This window comes from Phascolarctos cinereus, unplaced genomic scaffold, assembly GCF_003287225.1.
Source record: "Phascolarctos cinereus isolate Bilbo 61053 unplaced genomic scaffold, phaCin_HiC Scaffold_1;HRSCAF=81, whole genome shotgun sequence".
In the NCBI taxonomy this organism is placed as follows: Eukaryota; Metazoa; Chordata; class Mammalia; order Diprotodontia; family Phascolarctidae; genus Phascolarctos; species Phascolarctos cinereus.
This window is the reverse complement of record NW_027555514.1, coordinates 201,546,143-201,552,142: the sequence shown is the minus strand read 5'-3', so window position 1 is coordinate 201,552,142 and position 6,000 is coordinate 201,546,143. Positions and strand designations below refer to the sequence as shown.

The window sequence follows — 6,000 nt, the reverse complement described above, 5'->3', positions numbered from 1 at the left end:
GGACTTGTTGCCACAGAAAAAAATAGGCTACATTTCCATTATAACCAAATGTTTATTTTATACTTATCTATTTACTTAATGAAGCTAATCAAAGAGATTAAAAACAAAAATCCATAAGTTCTACATGTATAATTGTTCTGATATTTGTTAGAACATTACATCTCTAAAAATAATATACCCAAGTTCCTTATATTTACTTGTATATTTTCCTTCCTCAAATAAATATCCTCCTTTAATTTCAAAAGGAAAAAATTTTGGGAATAATTTCCCTGGCTTACTGATGTGTTTTGTAGCAGTAGTAGAGTGCCCTTGAAAGTCTGATAAGAGTAACTGAAGAAAGTATTTTCTGAATATAAGAGAAAAAGGGCTCCAGCATTGTTCTTACTTTAAATATCCTTACCAAGCCTTCAAAGGCCTCTATCGTTGGGGCAATTATTATTCAGATGAAAGTTCTTGGAGCCTTTATATTCATATGACAATATCTGTAGCAATTTTCTTGCAAAATTATTTGTTTCTTCTTGCATTTTATCAGCAAGCCATCTGTTAAAAGGGGGAAATTATAACAAATGAATAATGGTACTAGATGTTTATATCTATGGCCTGAATCATTTCTGTAATAGTGGTGTTCAAACATTAGATACCAAAGAATGTAGTTCTTTCTACAAACTGCCTATGAATGAATGAAGGTATACAAATTTGAGCAATCATTCATCAAATATTTAACATCTGTGCAAGATACTACAAAAGACACAATTGTTGCACAAGACATGGTCTCTGTCCTTAAGAAACTTAAGTCTAGTAGTGAAAACATTACTCTTAAATGTGGTTAGGTACAATAAGAATGGCACAGAGTGCTAAAGGTGTCCAAAGCAAATCACAATTCCAGAAGACCAAAGTTGTTACTTTTGTATGCTAACCACTTCTTGTTAGAGAGGTAATAGATTTAAGGTGTAGAATGAGATATACATTTTTGTACATGGCCAATTTTAGAATTTGTTTTACTTGATTACACACTTTTATGAGGGTTTTGTTTTTATTTACTTTGTTGTTTGACAAACTAGTGGTAGACAAAATAAATGATTATTAATGGTAAAAATAATAAAATAAAATCAAAATAAAAGAGTCCAGAGGGGGTATCACTTGGAGCTCAAGAACCATGAAAAATATATTAGTACAATGTTAAACAAGAGACAAAAAGGATCTTCACTGGGCACTAAAGGCACACTTGGGGTTAACAAATGAAAAGGAATGTGGAATAGTTGGTGAGAGCTAGAGATTGACATGGTAGGTGTTCAAGTGGGCAACCATAATGTTTAAACAAAACAAAGCAAAACAAAAAACTCTGGGCTTGGCTCAGAAGATCAGAGTTTGAGTCCTGGCATCCACAGTTACCAGCCACATAACCACAGGCAATTTACTCTGAGCCTCAGTTTCCTAGTGGGTAAAAGGAAGGAAAACATTTGCACTAAAGATCTCACCACGTCGTTTTTGGGAGAGAAGTTTGTTAACCTAACAGCTCTATATAACTGTGTTAGTTTAACCCACACACAATGTGATCTAACCTCTGGCTGGAACCACAACTACCAAACAGATATAAATCAATAAAGCAGTCAGTATTCGCTATTAAAATGTCCGTCGGGCATGGCTCCTTCACCTTATAGTCATGGTCTAACTTCCAATTCCCCTTGTTTCTAAATCCTTCTCTCCAACACGCTCAAGGTTGTTAGCGCTCTTCTTCCTTACTCTTGCGCTTAAGCTCATTCCCTACCCCTCCAGAAGGGTCTTCGGACCGCCTTGCTCCCTCGCTCAGCCCTTCGCCCTACACCCTCGGCAGGCGATGAATGGGGCAGCCTACACAGCAGGAAGTCCCGCCCCTGGACAGACCCAAAGGGAAGCTCTGACCTTCCGGTTCTAGCGGCTCCTCTGCGCGCATGCCTAGATTGCCTCAAAGGAAGGAGTTTTGCAACAAGATCGGGAGATGTCTGCCAGTTGCCGTGGGTTTCATGGCACCTCCCTTCCGAGGGCAGGGCTGACGTGCACAGTGGTAAAGTTTCAGCTTTTCGGGAGCCAATGCGGAAGGGAAATGAGGGCTCTGAAGCCCGGTCGTGGCTCTTGTCTCCCGGGGTTTGGCTCTTCGTTTGGCTCCTGCTGACGGCTGCGCAGACAGAGCTCAGGTAATGGTGACCCCTGCTGCTGCCGCTGCCGCTTCATTTTCTTCGCCAAGAATGGTTACCTGTCGGCCCCGCAGAATACCGCATCTCTCCCGTTCGCACTATAATGACTCTCTGGGTTTTCTGGTTAGATTTTAAAAGCGCTTTGAGATGCCTGGTGGGCTTGGATGTTTTTCCATGCCCAGCTTCTGCTCCTTGAGCCTAGTGATAATCATTTGAGATCAACTGAGCCCCAATAAGGGCCAAAAACCTGAATTAATCTTTTTTTCTGAGTGAACTAAAAACACCCCTTCCTGTGTCGGCAAATTTCAGGACCAGATGGAGCTCACCAACATTCTTCCTGTTCGTCATCACTGAGCCCAGGATATCTGGGACCAGACACTCTCTTGATTAATGAGACTTTTCTTTCTTTTGTATCCTATAGACGTGTGTTATGTAGAGGAAACACATATCCTGGATCTATAATTTTGATTGATACTTTGATATTCTATTGTATTTACAATCTATGTAATTAGTAACTTCCTTTTTTATGCTGTATGTTAAGAAACATATGGAGGCTATAACTTTTTCTGTAATACAGACATCCTGAGTCTGATCACTCTAAACTGTATAAAACGTCTCTCATTTTGCTTAATCTCCGAGTCAATCACATTCTGGCTTCCATGTTAACATGATTCGCTAGCTAAAAGGGAATAAACTATATAATCATGTATCACCTAACTTGTTTGCCTTCTTTAACCAAACTTTCAGGTTAACACTAGCCTCACTTAATCCGAGCCTGAAGAATGGTATTCCTGGCCAAGTGAGTGAGTGCTGCTCTCACAGGAACTCGGCATTTAATGATATTAGGGAATTAGGCCCAGGAGACAAACAGCAAGTTAGGCAGGAGCCTTTTTACTTCCGGGTCAATTCTCACGCTGATGGCTTTAGCCAGAATTAGCAACAAGTTCCTATTTGCTTAAGTAATTGAGATTTGGAATTACCAAATGCTTGAGTTACAAGTGAGCCTGGGTGCAGCTTTTTGACTGAGTGTAAGTTTTACAGAACAAATATTTTGTTGTTCTGTGAAGTTTGGATTCAGTCAAAGGGCTGCACTTGAGGACCTAGAGGGCCACACAAGGCCTGGAGGCCGCAGGTCCCCACCCCTGTCTTAGATCACTATTTTGTTGAGAATAGCTAAGTCATTCACAGTTCTTCATTGTAAAATATCGTTTTTACTGTGTACAATGATCTGTTCCAGTTCAGCTCACTTCACTCTGTAAGTCTTTGTAGGTTTTTCTGAAATCATCCAGCTAATCATTTCTTTTAACACAATAGTATTCTATCATAAATCATATACCACAGCTTGTTCTGCCATTCCCCAGTTAATGGGTATCCCCTCAATTTCCAATTCTTAGCTGTTGTCTAGGGATGCTGGGAACCCCACAATTCAGGGGCAAAAGACACAAGTCTTGCCTGGAAAGAATTCCACTGGAGACTTCTTTCAGAGATAGGGTTTATCAAAACACCAGTTGAGGTGGGCAAGATTTTAAGAATCCCTGCCATTGGCTAGATTTTTAGAATCTGAGCCATTGTCCAGATTTTAGGAATTGGAGCAATTTAATTGGGAGCAACGTGAACCTTATGTACAGAAAACCTGTGGGAAGATCTGGATGTGATCAAGGAGTGACCAATAGCTTTGGGGAGACTGGAATGGGTCTAGATGGAATTAAGGGTGGGAAATGGTTGAGGGTGATCTGCTTTGTAATGACAATGAAGGGCTGAGCTAGGTTAGCAGTAACAGAGAATTGGAGATTGCAGCAGGGTTAAAGCCACAATGCCAAGACAGTTGAAAGGATTATTAACTGGGAAGGGCGGGGTGCCCTAGGCAACCTCCTGGAACTTGGGCCACCCTGAGAAAGTTCATGGCTTTTAGGAGTCCATTATTAGGGTCCTACCATAGCCACCACAAAAAGAGCTGCTATATTTTTGTACAAATAGGTTCCTTTCCCTTTTTTTTTTAAAATATCTTTGGGATATAGAGGTAGCAGTGGCGCGATTGGATCATAAGGTGTGCACAGTTTTATAGCCCTTTGGGTATAGTTCCAAATTGCTCTCCCAAATGGCTGGCAGTTCACAACTACATTAGTGTCCCAGTTTTCCCACGTCCCCTCCAGCATTTATCATTTTCCTTTTTTGTCATATTTGTCATCATGACATATTTGTCATTTTGTCATCAATAGGTGTGAGGTGGTATCTCAGAGTTGTTTTAATTTATATTTCTTTAATCAATAGTGATTTAGAGCATTTTTTCATATGATTATACCTAGTTTTGATTTCTTTGTATGCAAACTGCCTGTTCATATCCTCTGACCATTTATCAGTTGGGGAATGATTCCTCATCTTATAAATTTGACTCAGTTCTCTATATATTTGAGAAATGAGGTCTTTATCAGAGATAGTTTCTGTAAAAAAATGTTTTTTTTCAGTTTTCAGCTTTCCTTCTAATTTTGGTTGCATTGCTTTTGTTAGTGCAAAAACTTTTAAATTTTATATAAACAAATTATCCATTTTACATTTTGTAATGCTTTGTATATCTCCATTAGTCCTAATTTCTCTTATTCGTAGATCTGATAGGTAAACTATTCCATGCTTTCCTAATTTGCTAATGGGTATCATCTTTTATGGGTAAATCATATACCTATTTTGATCTTATCTTGATGTATAATGTGAGATGTTAGTCTATACCTAGTTTCTGCTGTACTGTTTTCCAGTTTTCCCAGCAATTTTTGTCAAATAATAAGTTTTTACCCCAAAAGCTTAGATCTTTGGGTTTATCAAACACTAGATTACTATGGTCATTTACAACAATGTATTGTGCACCTAATCTATTTCACCAGTCTACCATTCTTTCTTAGCCAGTACCATATTGTTTTGATAATTACTGCTTTATAATACAGTTTGAAATCTGGGCCACCTTCCTTCACATTTTTTTCCATTGATTCCCTTGATATTCTTGACCTTTTGTTCTTTCAGATGAATTTTATTGTTATTTTTTCTAACTGTATAAAATACTTTTTTGATTTTGAGTTTGTTTGGTATGGCACTGAATAAGGAGATTAATTTAGGTAGAATTGTCCTTTTTGTACAATATTGGCTTAGCCTACCCATAAGCAATTGGTTATTTTTCCAGTTGTTTAGATCTGACTTTATTTGTGTGAAAAGTGTTTTGTAATTGTGCTCACATAGTTCTTGGGTTTGTCTTGGCAGGCAGACTTCCAAGTATTTTGTATTGTCTTCAGTTATTGTAAATGGAATTTCTCTTTCTATTTCTTGCTGCTGGACTTTGATGGTAATATATAGAAATGCTGATGATTTATGTGGGTTTATTTTGTATCCTGCAACTTTGCTAAATTTGTTTGGTCACTGTGCCAAGGAAAAACAAGGGTGCCCTTTAGTTAGCTTCCTATGATTAAGCAAGTAAATTTGTAATCTGTGACTTATATCTCTAGGGCCAAATATACAGAACTTATAATCATTACCCCTATCAGATTGTTTGATTGATATGGATTGGAATAGAGTAGGGATCCTCAGTGAATCAGTTTTCTTGGCTGTTACTTTTTACAGTGTTCTCTTGGTTCTGCTCATTTCGCTCTTCATTATTTTGTGCAAGTCTTTCCGTGTTTTTCTAAAATCATTGAGCTCATCATTTCCTATAGCACGGTGGGATTCCATCACAATCATGTACCACAACTTGTTCTGCCATTCCTCAATTGATAGGCATCCCTTCAATTTCCAGTTCTTTGCCAACATAAAGAGAGCTGCTATAAATATTCTAGAACATATAGGT

General features: G+C 38.3%; 1 protein-coding gene across 4 annotated transcripts in view; it reads left to right on the top strand.

Annotated features, from left to right (window-relative positions):
* Nucleotides 1-2,085: 2,085 nt before the first annotated feature.
* IRAK4 (interleukin 1 receptor associated kinase 4) overlaps nucleotides 2,086-6,000 on the top strand; it is a 73,818-nt gene continuing 69,903 nt past the window's right edge. For 3 of the 4 annotated variants that reach the window (XM_020973729.2, XM_020973727.2, XM_020973730.2), the window contains exon 1: nucleotides 2,086-2,174. The gene's annotated coding sequence lies outside the window, so the exon portion shown is untranslated. The remainder of the gene's footprint in view (nucleotides 2,175-6,000) is intronic. The other variant, XM_020973728.2, reaches the window with a different exon arrangement.